Source organism: Adiantum capillus-veneris, chromosome 29 (genome assembly GCF_014529385.1).
Source record: "Adiantum capillus-veneris isolate H3 chromosome 29, ASM1452938v2, whole genome shotgun sequence".
NCBI classification, from domain to species: domain Eukaryota; kingdom Viridiplantae; phylum Streptophyta; class Polypodiopsida; order Polypodiales; family Pteridaceae; genus Adiantum; species Adiantum capillus-veneris.
In genome coordinates this window covers 89,114,588-89,137,167 of record NC_140959.1, presented here as the reverse complement: position 1 = coordinate 89,137,167, position 22,580 = coordinate 89,114,588, and the positions used below count along the sequence as shown (strand labels likewise).

The following is a 22,580-nucleotide window of genomic DNA, read 5'->3' as shown; positions in this document are numbered from 1 at the left end:
AGAAAGTGAAACCACTTTCTGCAGCTTTGAAGCCCAGCTTACTGTTGTGCCTCCAACCGTGAACACATAGCCAGTAGTGCTCCTTCGAGTATCTTTGTCACCTGCCATATCTGCATCAGCATACCCTTCTAGAAAAATATCAGTTCCTTCAAAATACAAAGCATTTGTTGTTGTCCCTTTTAGATACCTAAGTATCCACTTCACAGCTTGCCAATGCTCTTTACCTGGGTTGTCCATGAACCTACTCACAACTCCCACTGCATGTGCAATGTCTGGCCTTGTCCAGACCATAGCATACATTAGAGAACCTACCGCTGCAGAATATGGAACTTTAGACATATAGGCTATCTCCTCTTGTGTCTTTGGACACATATCCTTCGTTAGTTTAAAATGACCAGCCAAAGGTGTAGAAACTGGTTTTGCACTTAGCATTGCAAACCTTTCTAGTACCTTCTTGATGTAATCTTCTTGAGATAGCTTTATTGTCTTCTTCGTCCTGTCCCTTGATATTTTCATACCAAGTATCCTCTTTGCAACACCTAAATCTTTCATTGAAAAAGATTTGGACAGCTCCTCTTTTAGGTCTTTGATGTCCTGCATGTTAGCACTTGCAATCAACATGTCATCAACATACAACATTAGGATGATGAATTTCCCATCTCCCAAATTCTCCGTGTAGACGCAGTGATCCGAGTTGCATCTTGTGAATCCATGATCCAACATCCATCGATCAAACTTCAAGTACCATTGTCTTGATGCTTGCTTTAAACCATACAAGCTCTTCTTTAATCTGCAAACCATTTTCTCCTTACCTTTTACTTCATACCCCTTTGGTTGAAGCATGTAGATTTCCTCCTCTAAGTCACCGTGAGGGATTGCCGTATTTACATCCATTTGCTCAAGATTTAGATCATGAGCAGCCACAAGGCTTAAGACAAGCCTAATTGAGTTCATTTTTACAACAGGAGAAAATATTTCATTGAAGTCAATACCTTTCTTTTGAGAAAAACCTTTTACCACAAGCCTAGACTTGTACCTTTTCTTCCCACCTTCTTCTTCCTTTAGCTTGTACACCCATTTGTTTTGAAGTACCCGCTTACCTTTAGGCAACTCAACCAACTCCCATGTTTCGTTGCGATGTAGTGAGTCCATCTCCACTTGCATGCTCTTCGTCCATTCTTCTTTGGATTCATGTTGCATAGCTTCTTCATATGATTCCGGCTCTCCAAAATCTGAGATCAAGAGATGGTTGAAGGAAGGAACAAACCTTTCTGGAGGTCTACTTGCTCTTGTAGATCTTCGGGGAATAAGTTGAGGCTCCTCATTTGGTTGACGTTGTTGCACATTGTCACCGTTTGCAGTCCTTGAGTCTTCACCGTCCTCAAGCTCCATGTACTCATCACCTGTTTCTTTTGTTTGTTTTCTTTCCAAGTAATCTTTGTACATATTTTGTTCGTTAAAAATTACATCCCTACTCCTTAAGATTTTACCATCTTCAGGATTCCATAGGCGATACCCAAAGTCTCCTTCTCCATAGCCAATGAAGAAACACTTTTTGGACTTTGCATCTAACTTTGATCTTAGGCTTCTATCTATGTGCATGAAAGCCTCACACCCAAACACTTTGAGAAATGCATAATTCACCGGTTTACCTGTCCATGCCTCTTCTGGAACTCCCCCATCCAATGCCGTTGAGGGTGACTGATTGATTAAGTACACAGATGTACTTACAACTTCCGCCCAAAGCTCAAGCGGTAGGCCTGCATGTAGCCGCATGCTTCGTGCTCGTTCCATGATTGTCCTGTTCATCCTTTCCGAAATCCCATTTTGTTGAGGTGTCCTTGGGGTTCTCCTTTGCCTCCGAATGCCATTGCTAGCACAAAAGCTTTCAAAAGCTTGGCTGCAATATTCGCCTCCATTGTCGGATCTGAGGCATTTAACCTTGGTACCTATTTCATTCTCCACAAAGGCTTTCCACCTTTGAAATATGGAAAATACATCGGATTTATTCTTCATGACATAAACCCATGTTTTTCTAGTCGCATCGTCTATGAATGTTACATAGTACAATGAGCCACCAAGTGACGGTGTACTTGCAGGACCCCAAACATCAGAATGAACCAACTCAAGTTTTTTATTTTTTCTTTCATTTCCTGATTTTTGAAATTTTACCCTCTTTTGTTTACCATAAACACAATCTTCACAGAACTCTAAGTCCACTTCTTTCAAACCTGGTAGAAGCTTCTTTGTTTGAAGGATTTGCATTCCTTTGGCACTCATATGCCCAAGTCGATAGTTCCACACTGCACTGTCAACTTCTGTAGTTGCTGCACAAGCTGAAGGTTGCGTGCTAACAGTACACAAGTAAAGTGTACCGACTTTTTCACCCTTGGCAACCACCAAAGATCCCTTTGAGATCTTCCACCGTTTGTTTCCGAATGCAATGTTGTGACCTTCATCGTCCAATTGTCCTGTAGAGATCAAATTTTTGCGAAGAGAAGGAACATGCCTAACATCTTTAAGCTTCCATTCATTTCTGTTAGCAGTTTTGACAGAAACTGTACCTTTGCCGACAATCTCACAAGCTTCATCATCTCCCAAGTATACATACCCAAAATTACCTTTGGTGTAGTCTTGGAAATGTTGCTTGTGTGGTGTCGCATGGAATGAAGCCCCGGAATCTACTATCCAAGAATTAGACACATTGTCTAATGAGAGAATTAGAGCATCTTGCTCTACTTTACCTGCCACATTGGCCTCCGATGTTGGCTTGTTGTCTTGAGACTCTGTCTCCTTCTTCTTCTTGGACCAGCAATCCTTCTTGACGTGGCCCTTCTTGCCACAGTTCCAACATTCAAGAACTGACTTTGTGCGTGACTTGCTCTGCCTTGAGCGATCACGACCCTTTTGGTTTTTGAACCTCTCCTTAAGCCTTCCTCTTGTTTCCACTGATAGTGCACCACTTGATGATTCTCCTGTGCTTCTCCTTCGCATTTCCTCGCTTAGGAGAACACCCACAACATCATCAAACTTAAGAGTATTTGTGCCAGAGATAGAATTACTTACAGCCATCACAAGGCTGTCCCAACTATCCGGTAGAGATGATAGTATAAGGAGAGCTCGCACTTCGTCATCGAAATTGATTATCACTGATCGAAGTTGACTTATGTTTGTGTTAAAGTCATTTAGGTGTTCTGCAACTGAACCATTCTCTGCCATCTTTAGATTGAACAAGCGCTTCATAAGAAATACCTTATTGGATGCCGATGGTTTCTCGTAGAAGTCGTCAAGTGACTTCATCAAGTCCTCCGTGGTCTTCATCTCCGAAACATTGAAGGCCACCGTTGACGCCAAGCTTAACCGGATTTTTTCCAGTGCCTTTCGATCAAGGACAATCCATGCTTCATCTGCCATTGTTGCGGGCTTCTTTGCAAGACCGCCTAGTGGCAAATAGAGGTCCTTCTGGTAGAGATAATCTTCAATCTTCATCTTCCAATGTTGGTAGTTTTTGCCGTTGAACTTCTCAATCTTGAGCTTCGCTTCCTCCGCCATAACTCCCACTCAATTCAAGGAATCCTTTCCTTGAGATAATTTAGCTATGAGCAAACCTGGCTCTGATACCAATTGTTAGGAAATAAGACGTAGCTAAATAGATAATTGAGTAGATTACTTAATGGAGAGAGACAGATTTATATACACGAGATTATAGAGTAGAGAGAGAGAGAGAGAGAGAGAGAGAGAGAGAGAGAGTATACACGATATACGTGGTTCACCCAATGTGGGCTACGTCCACGGGAAAGCAGCCACTCAATGGCTTTAGTACTTCAAAACAAGAAGTAGTTTACAAAGGGATTATACCCTTAATGGATCTCCCGCCTTGCTTCACTCTCACCACCTCACACTCACCTTGTTGCATCAACTTCACACTATGAAATGTGTGTAGAAATGGCCTCCTTTTATAGGCCAAAAGGGCTGCCCTCTCTTATGAGAGACAGCCATGTGTAGCCGCCCTTGTGCGAATAAGTCCAAATCGGACCCTCCAATCCGCCCATGTGTGGTCTCCCTTGAGAAGACAAGTCCGCTTTTGAATTCGGCCACCGGCCACCGGCCATTGACTTCCGACCACCGGCCACCGGCCATTGACTTCCGACCACCGGCCATCGGCCATTGACTACCGGCCACCGGCCAACCGACCGGATGTTTTCCGACCACTTTTCGGCTGCCGTCCGGCCATAATATTCCGGCGAAAAAAAGTATTCCTTTAAAGTTGCCCGTGATTCTTGTCCGTGAAAATTTTGGTTTCCGGTGAGTGATTTTCCTTCATGCACGATGACTTCTCCTCATAATGGGGGCCTTACAAATGTGCGCTTTTACCACAGAAAATTACAAGGGTAAATGAGGCTTCATACTTAACACGATCATTCAATTGAGAGTGGAAAATCTATCATTCCTCCTACTAGTGTAAGCCCAGCATTTGCTGAATCAAGGAGGGTGGATTTGGACTAAGCTTGGATACTTTGTCTCTCTTCCAACGTGAAGTAATGGACAACAATGATGTGTAAGTGTCTTGGTGATATTTTTAGTTCTTGATAGCTTGTGTCTGGGTGTTGTCATCAATTTAGCCATAAATCCCACATATTGTAAGAGGGCGATAGGGTGGAGAGGACTCCCCTGGCCTTAAGACAGTGATTGGGGTGGCTTTTCTTGTGATGTGTCGTGGTGAAATTTACTCAAGCTATGTTGAACAAATACTAATCTCACTTTGATCGGTCATGACAGATTTGTAAGAAGGTATTAATGCAACAAGCACCCCCTACCTCTTCTCTCTCTTTCTTACATATATAATTGTGTTTGCTTGATCATTGCCGATACATTTCAAAGCAGCCCGAGCACTATCTCTCTCTCTCTCTCTACGCTTCCTAGTTCGCATCCAAAACTAGGTGGTGCCCCAAATTTGTGTAGGGTTAGGTTGCGGGTTTGTGTGTGTGTTTGTTGTTTTTTCCAACCCCAACCCAATTGAGCAGCACGGGAGCCTAGAAGGGTGCTTAGAGGCCACTCTTCTTGTTGCCCACCCCGGACCGCCTCACTACCAGGGTTGATAGTGAGAACTTCCTTGTCACCAGCAGGAGTTCCATGGTAAAACAATAGCTAATGGAAGAATGGTAGCTACCTTGCCACTAGCAAGACTTCCATGGGAGAATAGTAGCTCATGGAAGAATGGTAGCCACAGCCATACTGGTAGCTAGTTGTACCAGGATTAGCATGACAGCTACCACTATGAGAGTGGTAGCTGTCACTATGAGAGCTACCACTATGAGAGTGGTAGCTACCATACTGGTAGCTAGTTGTACCAGGATTATCATGACAGCTACCACTATGAGAGTGGTAGCTGTCACTATGAGAGCTACCACTATGAGAGTGGTAGCTACCAATATTGTACTAGTAGCTACCAGTCTTGTATTAGTAGCTACAATTAGTAGGGCTCCCTTGATAACAGAAACACAAAAAAATAGATAAATTTAAGCTCAATGCTACAAAATGCAGCAGGGTGTATACCATGGTCCATGCTTAAGGCCAGTAATGAGGGTTTGGTGTCTAATTGCACTCCTTGGAAATTGGCATTCATACTACTGAGGATCACCAAAGACCACATGGTATGAAAAATCGGTTGCATGCATCCCATCTCCATGCATGTTTCTTTTCTTGCAACAAGATGGCCAAAACAATACATGTGAAAGGCATGATTGCAGGGCAGCAAAAACATGCCAAGTGCATCGTCGTCGTACATCGTCAACCCACAAGTACTGCAAAATTTGTCCAAAGGCAGGGTGCCCATATCCACACGTGGAACTTTTGGCGGAGGTGCATACAACAAAACTATACTTCTTTTGACCTGCGCGGTCTTCACAAAATCCATCCACGCCTGTGCACACTCCTCCACTTCCTGTGTAAAATCTCTCTCCTTTAGAGCACTATCCATAGCATCAAGTGGTGCCTTCTCCTTAACTACCACTTGCAATGTTTGGAGTGTTAGCGACAACCTACTGACAGTATTTTTAAGCTGCTCCACCTTCATTGCATCCACAACATCGACGCTACCTTCTACCTTAGTAATGCAACCTCTGCATCTTTCAACGGGCCTCTGAGATTTTCCACTAGGAGGTTGGCACCTTCATTTCGGTACACATCAGCCTGAAGCAATTCCAGCTTCTTAAAGCTTCATTATACTCTAACAATGCAAAAGAATGCTTGCTTACAACCATGTTGTAAATAGTATCTAACTCTATAAGAGACGGTGGACCAAATAAATTCTTTTTCTGCACATCATCCACTGTATCGATCGGAGTTTCCTGGGGTGCCTCCAAATGATCTAAAGTCCTCGTCATTTGCCACCAACTCTTAGGGATAGAGGAGGAATGGAAAGCTGCCCATCGCTGCTTCTTTACATGTAATTTTCTTGGATCCATATTTGTGAAAATACTTTCTGAAAACAAGGCCCAGTCAACCTGTCCCTTCAACTGCTCATATAGAAAGCCTCTGGAAAATCCTTTAGTCACCTTCATATCATAATTGCCAGGAGGTTCTTGATACACGGATGTGAACAATACATAAAACTTGTTCTAGAGCCTTGGCTTCACATCTCTACATTTTACTTTGATGCCCCTCTTCGGCACCTCCTTAAAGCATTTCAACCAATCTTTGTTGGTGAAATCTGCCTCGGTCAGCAGTCGATCATCCACTCCAGAGTTGGGGAGGTCGTATACTTCATGTGCTTGACGCTTTGTCATGCAAAAAACTATCTTCCTTTCAAAGCACATATGGAGTGCACCAACGGCCTTTGCCCTGTAAAATACAGGGAAAAACATAAGACCATAGTTGTTTCCATACGGAAAATTCATATGGGTATGGAAGTATGATTGGAGTATGGTTCAACACTTAAGCTTGAAACATACACGGCCATAAATTTACTGAAAACTTAGATAACTTATGCATGGTGAGCATTTATAATATCACAATTTTACAGAAGTTTTCACATTAAACATCAATTGTTGCATTGAGCAGGAGCAAAATCAGGCTGGGCATGTGCATGAATAGGTGGTACAACTACTTATGTCCCAAACAGATAGCTACCATGTAACTCCCACCTTGGTATTTATTTGCTAAATGAACTTTTTGATTGGTGGCTGGCTAACATAATGCTACCAAGTTGTTATGTTTTTTGCCGAATGCTGAATGCTACAATCTTGATGATCTCTGATGCACTTTTCCTATATTAAATGAGTGTTGCAGGTGGTAGCTACCACACTGATAGAGTATCATTGATTCATGCTTCTTCATAGCACTATGATTTGCAATCCATACGAGTACAGTCCCAACTATGCACAAGACATGAATGCATGTGCAGCTAGCCAATTGAAGTTCAGTCAAAAATGTAATGTGCACAAATATATCTGCTTGAATGCATGCACGCATGCATGCCTCTACACAGGTTTTCAATGCAAGATTGAATGCATGCACATTAGCTTATGGAGCTTGAATGCATCTACAAACATCTAGCCTCTAACTTAGGTCTGCTTCAAAGCAAGCTTAAGAGAGCTTACATGGACCTTGGAAACAAGTTACAACAATAAATTGTGCAAAGATAGCCAGCAACACTAAGATGCAGTAGTACCTCAGTGTTGGGGGCTACAACATCTGCCATTTTTGAATGTTTCTTTGCTATAGGAGTGCAGGGCTTTGGTGAAGGAGTCAAGACCTTCTTCTTCCTCTTTCCAGCAGGGGAGTCTGAGGGTGGATCAGGCGAGGGAGATGAATGGCGGGCCCTCTTCCACCTCCCAGTAATTGTGGCTGATTTTGCTTCAGGTGCAGGAGCTGCTTGGCCACCTGAGTTGCCCCCCCTCTGCAACCGTCGACGAGCAGGAGGCGTCATGATTGTGGAGTGAGGTGGGCCCCCCGCCCTACTTTCACACACAGAGTTGAAACTGAAAAGATAATTTTTAAAGTTTTTAAATCCAGCTCGCTGCTCAAGCCTTTTGATGAACAATTTTCAAATAAAACCTTATAAAAGATTCTCAATGTTTACTCACCTAGCTACCAACCAGCCCACCACCTTGCTACCACCCCCAAAAATGGGTAGCTAGTGTACCACCTATTCATGCATCCACCTTCATTTTGATATACTTAAGCTATTTGAAGAAGCTCATCATTTAATAAAATTCTCTAAATAATGTGTTGCTCTAGTCATAATAAAATGAGAATTTTAGGGCACTTGGAGGTCTATTGGAAGGAGTTAGATGTTTGTTACCTCTAGTTATAACTTCTCTTTAAACATGTTTTTCGGATATAGAGTAAATATTTTGTTAAAACTAGTGGCCCTTTTGGAGGGAAAAAACATACATTTGTTTCTAGTTAAAGGTGAAAATATGAATTTGTACATGGAAACCAAGATACCTAGCATAGAGGTTTTGGATATGAAAACCACTTTCAAAAATATTGAGCCTCTATCATGGTATGTACAAAAAAAGTGTGCATGCTCAAACTCAAGTTCGAGCCTCTAGACGCACTTGGCTTCAACTTGATTCCAAATCTCTACCATGGCTAGGTACAAAAATGATAGAAGCAAAAACCCTACAAATAGAAGAAGGCATGGAGGCTCGAATTCAGTTTGAGCCTCTATCGTTGCTAAATACAAAAACGGTAGAGGCTAAACCTCTACCAAATAAAAGAAGGAAAGGAGGCTCGAACTAAAGTCTGACCTCTTCCTTTGCTAGATACAAAAATCGTAGAGCCTAAACCCCTACCAAATAGAAGAAGGCATGGAGGCTCGAACTTAAGTGTGAGCCTCTATCCTTCCTAGTTATAGAAAGGGAAATATGCAATATATGATTAGGTAATTTGATAAATTAAACAAGGTATCTCACCCGAGCAGCTCAAGACAAGATGTGGTAATTGAGCTTCTTTCCAATTGTTCACATTATCTAAGAAGCAAGGTGAGAGCATGTGATGCAAATCCTTGGACACTGGGCATGGAATGCATGACAAGCATTGGCAACAAACCAAACCCTCTGTGTGATCCATTCACAAAGAGTCCATAAAGTTTCCTTCATACTGTGATTGTCCTCAAGCTAGTGTACCTTATACCTATGAACACCTTTTGATCCAAGCTCTTGTATTGTATAGTGTGATTGGATTGTAGTATAGTATAGTCTCTAGTAATAGAAATGGCACTAGAATAAGAAGAAAAGAAGAAGAGAATGTTTAAAGTCGTAGAAAACTATCCCTAGAGACCTTAAAGATCTAGCCAACGAGGAGAGTTGATTGGATCATAGTACAATATAGACTATAGTATAGTATAATAGAAATGGAAGTAGATGATGGTGAGGGGCTATAGTAGGTTGGCTTTGTAGTGAATGTTGTAGAAGACAAGATTAGTGGTTGCCTTAGCAGGCACCTCCCTTCTACCGGACCTAATCTCCATTGCGATGCTTTCATGCACTATGCCAACTACACCCACATAATCATACTCACAAGATGGCTAGCTTTGCAGTCCAAATGGTGGAAGAAGGACTTTCTAGGCCCAGCTCCAACTCATATGCGGTATAGCTGCCGGCCCTCTCTCCTTGTGATGCCCTTATGCGCCATGTTGAGGCTCTTATGCATAAGGTTGCCCCTTTGTGAGAGATCTTGGCGTGAAAAGATTCTTTGTGAGAAGATCTATGAAATATCTCGCACATGATCCAACCTTCAAATCCAAGCTCTTGTAAGCTCTCTCAGCGTACTAATAGAATTCTCTCAGCAAGTGACACAAGGGAGAACAATAAATGATACCTTCATAAAGTGGAGTACAGGTTTGGAGCGAGCTTTGCGAGCGAGCTGTGGAGCGAGCTTTTGGGTTTTCTCATGCCACCTGGCTGGTCTGCCCTAAAAAATCTCACCTCCAAAGCTCTCTTCTGACAGAAAAAGCTCACTCTTGAAGCTTTCCATCCAATCAAGAAAGCTCACTTAAAAAAATATTAAGATCTTTTGCAAGATCGCTCCCTACTTCAATATGGCATAGGTACCAACTTGTGTGTCCTTATTTTTTTTCCATGAAGGAAAGTAGGTCCTCCTTCCATCCTATCACCGTGTCTTTGTTTACTTGAAGTGCGCAATCTGCTATACCTTTGTTTGACATGTGAAGAGGAAGCTTTTATGTGTGTATGTGTGTATGTGAATTGCATTTATAAAACTAGGTATAAAGAAGTAGGCTCAAAAAATTTTGTATTATGAATGTGAGAAGCTCTCAAAATTCTTTTGTCGTCTCAAGCGAAATACAAATTTGCATTGAAATGTTAAAAAAAAACGTGGATGTTGCATGCTCTTCCGATTGTCATGCCCTAAAAGGTACTCATATATCACCACTATTTAATCATCCTTAACTCTTGTGGCGCCAAGACACAACAAAGGAAAGATACCGCGAGTGGTGGACTCAAGTTTTGAAGTGATACTTTACCCATTTTTGATTTCTTAGTATTAGAATTGAGAGCATCATTCTTGCTAAGTTTTTCACATGCTTGGAGTCTTAATAAGTCGTCTCAAGAAAATAACTATTTTGCACTACTTTGTAAAATCCAGCTAATGTGCATGTTGCTTGCTCTTTCAATTGACTAGCCTGAGAGGTAGTCATGTATTACCACTAATTAATAATCTTTAACTCTTGTGGCACCAAAACACCAACGATAGTAGTTAAGTTAGATAGTTTGAAGATTCACCACCAACAATCCAAGGTCATCGAAAAACTCAAGATTTAAAACTATAAGGGTTGCACTAATGAAAAACAATCAACATAAACTGAACAACAAAAACAGGCCAATTCTAAGATCTTAGCAATAATATTTCCATCAATTTCTCAACACATGAGTGAGGAGTACTAACACAATTACAAAAATCAATAATGTCATAATTTACTCTCAGTGGAGATCTCTAATGAGGAGTTTGATTGAAAGACATGAAATTTTCACAATCTAGAAGGTGTGACGTGCATTGAACACGCGGGCAAGGTTCTCATTTGTGAGCTTACATTGACGGATGAACATGTCATGGTTTACATCCAACCCAAAGATACGCGAGAAGATATAGTAGATAGGTTTGCATGCTATGTATGGTCATCCTTGTGCTGCTCGATCTGCAAAGTCTCTACATGTACACATGGGGTTTCTGGTCAAGTGCACTTCATACACCTCATCACGTACAAGTGAACTCGACCTTCTCATAACTCTTCATCTAAGCATCATATGATTATATACATATGGGGTGACTTATGATCGCTTTCACTTAGTGTTTTGCCAAAGAGAAGCTCACTCTAGCATGCATAAAGCTTGAGAGCTTTGCATTGAGCATAACTCACAAAGGCTTTTGCACACAAAGGTTAAGCTTGGCACAAGGAAATTGGAGTTAGGAATTTTTCTTTCTAGTAATACCCAATTGTTATAGGTGATTGGAGGTGATTATGATTGCATATTTGAGCTTAATTGCAAGATATGTCTTGAGAAGTAAGGTGAAAGAGGGTGGGAACTAGACTTTGATCTAGTAGGTCAATAAAATTAGTAAATAAAAAGGGTATCTAGAGATGATCCATATAGATATTTATAAATGGTGGATAATGAGGGTGGAAATCTGAACGAGATAGAATTATTTTTTGGTCCATTCTAAAAAAGATGGTGATTTGGTTCCTCCATTGTTTGCATGTCAAGACTCCCTTACCTTTTCCTCATACATTCAAGTAGATATGATTTTGCTTTGGATTAGACTCTTCCCAAAGTTGTTAGGTGTTAATTTTTTTTTCATACTATAATGGCAATCATAGCTAGAAGTGCATTTAAATAAATAGGATAGTAAAAAACATACCTTTATTGAAATAAAATAAGTAATAAAACTGATACTTATTAATGGTGCCCACTTAGGGTTAGGATTTGTGGGCAAGTACACATTTTAGGAGACGTATGCATGTCCAATTTGATTTTGTTTTGGGCTATACTTAGACCAAAAAACAATGTTGATAGGAATTGAAACCTAAAGCAAACACAACATATAATGCAAACAACAACACATAAATATTTGCAAGCACCACACACCACACACATAAATTGGGAATCATAATGGCACCATCTAGTTTTGTGGACCACAAACTGAGGCACTTGGGAAGGGGAGAGAGAGAGAGAGAGAGAGAGAGAGAGAGAGAGAGAATATGACTTTGCGGTGATAATAAAAAATATTTGAAAACTTCAACTACACAAGAAAGAGAGCATAATTATGACTTAATCAAACTAATCACTTGAACTTGAAAATCACAAGCTTTGACTTGGCCATTGCATAGATGGGCTCCTTAGATCAAACCACAACATGCATAGAACCATTTTATCATAATGCTTGCAAGAACTCATCAAAACCCTTAACCACAACTAAAACTTACACTCAAGAGAACCATGACATGCACTACCTCAACGCTAGGGGAGTCTTCTTCACCTTGCCACCGTCTTTTTGCAACTTACTAAGGACTATGGCCTTTACCTTGCCACCCTCTTTCCACAAATTATTAAGGGCTATGGCCACAATCACGCTCATATACTAATCCAACGTAGCACCAATCACATGAAAAACAAAGAGAAACTTGAAAAATTATGATGCATGGGTTTCATGATAAGTAGTTAAAAAGATGAAAGAAAAATTGCAACAATATGGAGCTCAATCACATCTTTAGATCCACCAAATGGAAGCTTAAACAAGCAGAAATAGGGCCACACAATACTCCCCTCACTCTTGACTTCTCTAGCTAATGTGCATGTTGCACGCTCTTTCAATTGTCCTAGCCTGATAGGTACTCATGTATTAGCCCCACTAATTAATAATCTGTAACTCTTGTGGCACCAAACCACCAATGATAGTAGTTAAGCTAGATAGTGTGAAGTTTCACCAACAATCCAAGTTCATTGAACAACTCAAGATTTAAAAATAGAAGGGTTAAATTCATGAAAAGGAATTAACATAAACCAAACAACAAAAACATGCCAATCCCTAGATCTTAGCAAAAATATTTCCATCAATTTCTCAACACATGAGTGAGGAGTACCAACAAAATTACAAAAATCAATAAAGTCACAATTGTACTCCCAGTGGAGATCTCTAATGACGAGTCTGATTGAAAGACATGAAATTTCCACAATCTAGAAGGTGCGACGCGCATTCAACACGCGTGCAAGGTTCTCATTTGTGAGCTTGCATTGATGGATGAACATGTTATGGTTTACATCTAACCCAAAGATACACAAGAAGATATAGTAGATGTGTTTGCATGCTATGTATGGTCGTCCTTGTGCTGCTCGATCTGCAAAGTCTCTACATGTACACATGGGGTTTGTGGAAATGTGCACCTCGTACACCTCATCGCGTACAAGCAAACTTGAAGTCCCCATCATAAACCTCTCATGCTATTTTTCTTTGATTACAACATGCTCCTCAATCTTAGCCTCCATAGATATTGTAGAGTCAATTCTTTTGGCTGCAGCGGGTCTGAGACACCTGGACGATACCGCATGTTTGTCGGCTTATTTGCTAGCCTCTCTTGAATCTTAAATCCTACTTCCTCTAACATCTTCATTTCGTCCAGAGTCAAATTTGTTCCCTTTTCCACAGGCTATGTGTTTGGCACTCGCCCAGGACAATGGGTTATTGTGTTGCAAATTTGCCACGTGTGATCCACACTGTCATTGCAACCACATGTGTTGGGCTTTTGATCCACAACCTTTTCCTCCCTCATTTCCATTCTCCCAAGTTCTAATGCCCCAAAATGATGGTGCTACTACATCCATTCCAGTGTTTCTAATATTATTTTTGCATTTTCCTGCCTGACCAGCTAGCCATCCTTGACATTGTACTCTGCTACCTCTAGGGACTCTTCGAATTTCCCACATTGTGAATATCAGATTCTTCAGCAATCATATCTTCATTTTTATCGTCTTCCATGATTGTTGGTGTTTCTTGAGACGTATTTCTTCCCCTCCTTGGTAAATTCTGAGTGACATACTCTGGTCTATGGGAAGGATTTTCCTCCTCTTGTGTCACAGTACTAGTCTTTCTTCGCTTTCGTGTTACTGTGATATTATCCCCTTCCACATGAGGCCGTTGGTAAATTGGGGTTCCCCCAATTGCCTCATCTACCTCTCAAGAAAGTGTTGCAGCAGCTGGAGCACGCCCTTGTGACATCCGCCTTGCTAGTTTTTCTGTAGTAGGTCTAGCCCCATGGTATCTTCCTTCCACAAATGCAAGCATCTTTATGCTTTGCAGCAATGAGTTTGCTAGATCAAAAACACTTGCATCATACAGACTGAGCATTTGTTTGTTTCCTTCTCCTGCTAGCCAACTTGCATGTTTTGTCTTAGATAAATTTGTTGTCGGAATTAATGTAATGTCTTCCAGATCTTGAAAACATTTCCCATCATTATTGCCATAAAAAAATTGTTCAAAATTTGACCAACGATAACACGCACACTACATCTACTTACAGCCACTAGAAACTTCCTCCAATGTGGATAGCGAACATGCCACCAACTCATCCAACAATCCATTTGGGGAATATTTAGATTCGAAACCTTGCGAGAAGCCCACCAAGCACGGATCCATCTATACATGGTTGTAGCTTCTTCCTCACTCCGAGCGCAATGCCACATTTCACAAAGCCTTTTGTGTTCATCTTGAAAGTTCTTGTTTACAAACTGGTTAGTGTGAATATTTAGGCTTTGTTCCCAATGAAACAAAAATGAGCGTTCTCTACCATCCATCACATTTTGCGGTCCTCCGTTGAAAACAGTTCGAACTGCTCTCCAGTTTGCAGTGGCTTCGTCAACCATGAACCCTCGAAAATCTGTTGGCAAATGTCCATTATTCAGCATCACTGCATTCATCATCTCCCAGAACATGACGTGGGATTTTGTATCCTCTTCTTTCATTTCACATATTGCTATAGTTTGCATCTCTTGGATCCTACAATACAATATAAGACAAACTCATTTTCAGAAGCAATGACTTGACTGATTGTATTCACACAAACGTACGTTGGATCGTACACTTGTGCTGCCATGGTTGTCCAACCGGACACCCTTCTAACATGATCAAATCAAACCCAACTCCTACATAGATCACCGGATCCACCCCGACGCATTCTATTAACTAGCTCAATTCCAGAACCAGGTCCAGTGGTTGACATTTTGAAAACATGACATCTTCTATCTTGGTCAGTGCTTTGACCAGGAATGGAAGCAAGCGAGAGAACCATTTGCATTGCTTTTCATACCAATTGATGGGATGACATGCAAAAGTTTTCCAATCCATGTTGTCTCATTTGGTACACCACTATGGGCTCTAATGGGACACATGGGGTTATTGCACATCAGATGTCCGCCACATTTACTTCTCCTCACCACAGCAGGAAACTTCATTTTAGTTTGCACTGGCTTCACCCAACAATGACCATCATATTTTTGTTCCATCCCCACCATATTTGAGCCTCCATCACGAATAGGGGGCAATTCGTATATGCAATTTCCATTGTAGTGCTGTGGAATATCATCAAATTATTCAATAATTTCACAGCTTAAAATAATTCTGCTCAATTTGTGATACTCATTAGGCAAAATTTGGACTCACAAAGGGGCCCTTTAAGGAGTTTGACTTTACCTCTCTCTACCAAAACGGGCGCATGGATAAATTTTTGCAAACAAACTCCAAAGTTGGCGGAGGTTTGACAGTTAGAATGTCCTCTTCAAGCTCTATCTACTGATATATAGCACACCATGAGATTCCTCATATTTTAGAAGATTCTTTTTTTGATTCACCTATGATGTGACAACTTTGTCACATCATAGGTGAATCAAAAAAAGAAACCTCTAAAATATGAGGAATCTCATGGCGTGCTATATATCAGTAGATAGAGCTTGAAGAGGACATTATAACTGTCAAACCTCTGCCAACTTTGGAGTTTTTTTGCAAAAATTTATCCATGCGCCCGTTTTGGTAGAGAGAGGTAAAGTCAAACTCCTTAAAGGGCCCCTTTGTGAGTCCAAATTTTGCCTAATGTGTGCTTAGAAAGAAGAATGCACTGCAGAGTGCTTTCTGCACCAGCAAAATCAGGTGCAATACTCTCAAAATTCTCCATTTTCTGATCCATTCCATGTTTGCCATGGCAACCAAGGAAGCCAAAGTTCTTTACTATTTCTTCATTGCAACTGTCACTCAAAACGTCATAGTCAAAGGATGGACGAATTGGTTTTTCATCAAGTGCATCCGAAGAACTTGATGATATATCGATAATAAGCTCTTTGTTCTTTTTCTGAAAAATGTCAGGTGTCATATTACTGGAGGATACTTTGTTTTGAATGATCAAGAACTTCTTTGCAAAAGTCAAATCCAACACAAAGTGGAAATCCCCCCTATCATGACACCATCTGTGACACGAGTTTGAATCTCACCCTCAGGAGCAGGCACAAGAGCAAACACCTCAGATTTGCTTGACCCTCCATGATCTTTTGGGTTGAGCATAGCATATCTCTGTGAACAATCAATAGCAATAGGTTGTGAAGTAGTAGAGCCCAAAAATAAACTCAACATATGAGGAGAATTCATAACACGAGACTTGTTGATAAACCAGTGATATTTAGGATAGATTAATGCTCTATATATAGACAAATAGCTTGCATCTTAATAGACAACACGAGGCTTTTTTACCCATTTATATCAACCAATTTTTACCCCTTTTTTACCCCAGTTTTTATCATACTCTAGCTCCTTTCTACCCCATACACTATAGTATTGCAGCGCATCCCACTCGTGGCATCTTTGCCCTTTAATAGTAAATAATCTAACTATTGCTAATTGTAGTGGAACTTCCTTTTCATCCACGGCGCTAAGCAACTCATCTCAAGTAAGCTACTTGAAGTGCGTTAGTATCTTGTTGAAGGTTTCCAAGGGCGATATGCATCCCAGAGTATTGACAGACTTTTATTAAATTAACTTGGTGCCATGAAACTTGAATTGGGTTATCACCTTCGTGAAGGTTTTTCAAAACGAAATGCATCCAAGAATATTGGTGGATTCTGTTTGACATGTTTTATTAAATGCAATTGGTTTTCACCTTAATGAGGTTTTGATTTTATAAAATTCAATTGTTTGTCATCTTGTTGAAGTTTTTCTAGAGTGCTCTGCGACCCAGACTTAAGTTGGAAATGTTACTAAATTAAATGGTTGTTGCCAAAGGTATTCCAGAGCGCAATGCGCCCCTGGCCTATGTTGGAAATCTTACTAAAGTTCACGAAAATGGAGACTTAAGTTAGAAATGTTACTAAATTAAATGGTTATTGCGAAAAGTATTCCAGAGCGCAATGCGCCCCAGGCTTAAGTTTGGAAATCTTAAGTTGTAAAGTTCACGAAAATGGTTATTGCATATGGCCTTCTAGAGCCAGTGTTCGGGAAAAATCCTTTTCACAAACATACAAAAATCTCTCCAAGATAATTTTGAACAGGATATTTTACAATACTAGCCAATCTTTTTGCAAATTACACTATTTTACATGTATTTTAAGCTGAATTTTCTCCTTCTTGCCCTCCCTTTAACCGGCTACCTTGATTTTGCAACCAAGCTGAGCACACTTTTCCCGAACACTATCTAGAGCACAATGCGCCCCAGGTAAACTAATTTGGTGCCTCCCTTGTGAACTTTAATATTTCCTTTCATGAAAATTTTTAAAAGCGCTATGCGCCAAAGAATTTCGAGAGCACAATGCACCCCAGACATAGTGAGGAAACCTTAATAAATTTCACAAAAATGGTTTTTCAATATGCAGCTTTCCAGAGCGCAATGCACCCCAACCAACTGGATTACTTCGGCGACTTCTTTGCTAAACGTTTTTCAAAGGGCAATGCGCCCTAGCTGGATTACTTCGGAGAATTGCTAAACGTTATTCAAAGGGCAGTGTCTAGAGAATTGCTGGATTCATGGAGAATCTAGTCACTCTCTTAATCCAGCTCCATGCTTCAAACTTCATTGTGTTATCAGCAAATTAAAGGATCCCCAGGGAGCTATGCACCCCAGACCAAAGCTGGCCAATCCGACACTTGTAGAGGAGATAAGCAGGGCCTAATCTCTATAAATAGGAAGTCGCCTCGTTGTAAAGTATAGGAAGATCAACGAGCATAAACAACAATTGTTGAGTTCATTAGCTTGAATATCAAACCAGGTCCATTTCTCTTCTCTCTCTATTGATTTCTATGCTTGAAGATGTCCTTTCAAGTTAAATATGCACAATAACATTGGATCTACGAATAATGGTTTCATTACCTAAAATTCATGAATCTTAATCCCTGCAATCTCAATGTAGGCTGAAATCTCATTAAGTTACATTCTAAACAATCTATTAGATTAAGCTAGAATCCTGGGGTGCTATGCTCCCCAGATTCAAGTAAAAATTAAGGTTCCTTTTCAGAGAGACCTACAATACACTAGGAACTTCAAAGATGTAGAGAGACTGTTTATTTATATCTATTCGAAATCTATATTTAAATTACTTTCTCATTTTGGCAGACCTCCATAAGACATGTCTCCCACAAAAGCAAAGAAAGTTTCTCCCTTGGCAAGGGGTAAAAGAATCGTGGGAAGTCTAGTTGAAATCCTGAACAATGGAGAAGCTATTGGTAGAGGGAAGATTACAAAGGTATCAAATTTGGACGTTCTCCATGGCTCAAGAATGCCTAGTGGATGTTATGGTGTATCTGTGGTTCAAGTTTATGCTGGAAAGGATGCACCTTTGCGTCATCTCAATCCAATGGACGAGGACACCAAAACTTTGCGTTGTGCTGTGAATACCATCGTTGCCTGGCCCAAAGATGAACTGGTGAGAGCCTGAGTTTTGGCTAGTTTAAACTCTCTAGTATATTTTACATTTTCCTAAGGTCCTCTCTTCCCATTTATTTTAGAAAATTCTCAATGACATTGGACAAGAGGTCGAATCGACAAAGACTTCGATGGATAAGTCATCCCAATTACATCTAGGCACAAAGAGTGAGATGACAGTTTCGAGTACTAGAGTTGAATCTGTTATTACATATGATCGAAAGCGGAAGAGTAAGAAAGAAAATCTTGCTAAAGAACACATCAGAGATGAATCAATAACATGCACATTTGAGAGATAAGAATATGAAGAGGAGCTTCATGATGAAGAGATTGAAGCATACATTGAAGAGGGAGCTAATGCTGGGGGAGAATTTCCCATGAATAAGGACGTTACCCTTTGTCAAGACATGCTTTCAAAGCATCTCACAAAATTAAAAGTAAGTTGTCCTTCATAACTCTAAATGGATCACCACCTTTTAAATTTATCTTGAAATGACCTTGAGCAGGATGAGCGAGAACAGTTGTTGCCTTGGGTGCCGCTTTGTCGTCTCTTGAAATTGGAGAAGGCAAGACAGGTTAGTTGGGATCCCAAGAGACTACAGCCTCTCACAGAGGCGTTTTTGACAGAGGGATACTTTGAGCCAAAGGGTTCATTTATTTGTTCTGTTGATGCTCTTGGTCATCTGATAGTACTAGTAACCAGCGAGATTATAGAGCAGTGGGATGAGTTGTGGCACCTTGTCAATGAAGATTTTGAGCGTGAAATTTCTGATACATGTTGGAGTGATTTGAGTGGTAAGATGTTCTATACTTGGGATGGGAATAATCGCCTCGCAGCTTGGATGGGAGTTTTGCAAACATGTAAGTTTCTCTTGTCTTTGCAATTATCAAATCCGGTTGTCAATCGATACATTGTTTCAAAGATACTTACGTGAAACTCCGGCTTATCAAAATGACGCTTCAATGCATCCTAGAGTTCGAGTAGAGCTTGTGAAGGTGGATGATAAAAATGAGATAGATATGTTGAGCACTGTGATGCGCATCAATAGGCAAGTGTAACCACCATTGATCATTTCTAAGCTTCTTCTAAAATGCATAATTTTGTTGACATGTATTTTGTGGTGATTTGTAGGTTGAATGATTCTGGATATGTCACCACTTCTTACAATGACATGTTGTGGATGGTGCGCGCAATGGGCTTAGCTTCGAAAAACGCCTTGGTTAACAAGATACATTTCACAGTCTACAAATGGATGCAATCAGATATTGAAAAGAAAGTTGGATCTTGTTCCGTGATTGGATGCGTGTGGAGGTTCTATGGAACATCATAGAGCGCGAAGCTCGTTTTCTATACAACAACATGAGAAATATCACATCCAAGCTTGGTCCAAGAGAGATGCTTGATTCCTTTCTAGAAGAAGCAAAGTTGACCCACAGAACTGAGGCGTTCCTATACGAGCTTGGAAAATTTAAATCTTCGGGAAGAGGTAGCCCTGACCTTAAGAAAGCACTCACAGACGCCGGTCAAAGATGTCTTTGTAGGTTGGAATATTGCACTTGGCACTTCTTCCAACATTGGGAGAGCTAAATGTAGAAAGAAGAAAATTGGTCTAACATCTTCTGATTTTGTAGGTGGTTGACCAGGTGTAACTTCAACTTTAGAAGCTCTCGGACTCTATCTGACGTCTTGGATATCTCAAAGAAAGATACTATTTTCAACCTAGCGCAGTTGACACGTAACTTCAACAAAACAGTTTACTACTCGTGCCCTTGGTTCTTGAGTATAAAGAGGGAAAATTTCCTGCCAGCAGCAAATAACTGCAACATAACAATGCTATCAAGGAGAGGGAGGAACGTGCACGGAGGGCTGTCCGGCTGGAGACGCCGGAAACACCTACAAAAACCACTACAACAACAAAAATAGCCCCTTCATCTGATAAAGTCGGCCAAGTATCGTATTCTAGAGTATGTTTTGATCTTGGAACGTTACAAATGCATCATTTTGAAACTGTGACTTCGCTAAGAGTTTTTTGTTGCAGACCAGGACTCCAAAAGACATAGGAAAGAAACCGTCCTCAAGAGAATTAAAGAAAAGAAGTGAGTTGCAAATGTATGACAAAATCTGTAATTGAAAAGAATCCAAGAATCTTGCCTTTATGAGAACCATTTTAATGATCTTTAATATAGAGCATGATGCGGTTGGGCCAAATGAAAAAGAGCTTAAAGAATTCTCCCGGTCCTTGCAGCAATTGTTAGATCATCATGAGGGAGATCAGCAGATGGTGGCGAGCGATGATCTAGGTTTTTGTAAGACCTTTTTGAGAATCTTAGTGCTATCATCTTTTGAGGTGTATTTTGTTGACCAACTACTTTGTTTTGTTGGTTGTGTTCTTCAGTGTTTGACGAGCAGAATGTTTCTATCTCCTTCTTGGATACAAGCATGGAAGAAAATGAGATTGTTGGCTCCATGCTGGCATGCATCGAAGGCCAAGTGAAAAAGGAAGACCCTGTGTATTTCCAAGATGGGGTTTGGGTGGCTGTCTCAGTGTCTGCTTCATTCATGTTCTTGCCTCCAAATTGCCTTGTGCACGGTATCCCGTCGTCATCTACACAGGAATGGAATGACATGGACGTTTGTCAATTCGGCAAAGTTTCACGTCTGAGTTTTTTGACAGCAGATGACAATGGCATATTTGTTGTTTTTTTCATACCTATCCAACATCGAATGGTACATGATGTTGCAATAGCCGCAGGCTGGGAGCCAGCATACACTACAGTCACAATTTGCAAGACACCACTATGCAAGGATGTTAATATGATTGTAAGATCACTTCTTCTTACCATTTTCAAGAAAAACCAAACCCCAATTGCTGAAGTACTGAAACCGGATGAGGACACATGGCTGGATACAATCCAAGAGAGCGAATGGACCATGCAAGAAGATGGAACACCATTGAGAGGTACATCCTTTTGTGTAATTTCTTTTACTGTGTAGATTTGTTGCTTTCTCGACTTGTCTTCTATTCTCACAAGTCCTCTCGTCGTAGGATGGAACGTGGGCATTGCTATCTGTAGCAAATGTTGAACATGTATACCAAGAAGGGAGATGTGGTAGTGCAATATGGAGGAGACACAGGTGTTCTTGCATTTCTTGGTAGCCATATGGGACGATACTTCACAATCATGGAGAGTAGTAAAACATTTTTGGATGAGCTTTCAAAAATTATGAAAGCACAGGCAGTGCGGCTAAGCAAAAGAAAAACATTAGAACAATGACTAAGGGATATGGACAAACACTAGTTTTCTACAATTATATTTGAGATGTACAATTTGAAAAGTTGTAATAACCTATCTAGTGGTTCACGACGGATTCATACTGTCGATTACATTCTATTTCTTGTTTTTTTGTGACATTGTAATGCCTTTAAATGTGAATATGTGTTTGCCATTGCAAATATTGGAAGTTTTGTATGTAAAATGTTTTCTTCCTTCTTCGTATCATGATATTGTAATGTGAAACAATGTGATAATGTGTTGAACAAAGATAGAAAAACGTAGTGGATTCAAGAGATAGTGTACAATCCTATAATTGGTGCGAGAATGGAGTTGAGGAGATATGTTTAGTATCAAGGTGTTCAGACGCTTGAAACACTCAGATGTT

General features: G+C 40.5%; 1 pseudogene; it reads left to right on the top strand.

Annotated features, from left to right (window-relative positions):
• The first annotated feature begins 18,623 nt into the window (after positions 1-18,623).
• LOC147419555 (uncharacterized) lies at positions 18,624-22,273 on the top strand (annotated as a pseudogene).
• The last annotated feature ends 307 nt before the right edge of the window (positions 22,274-22,580 follow it).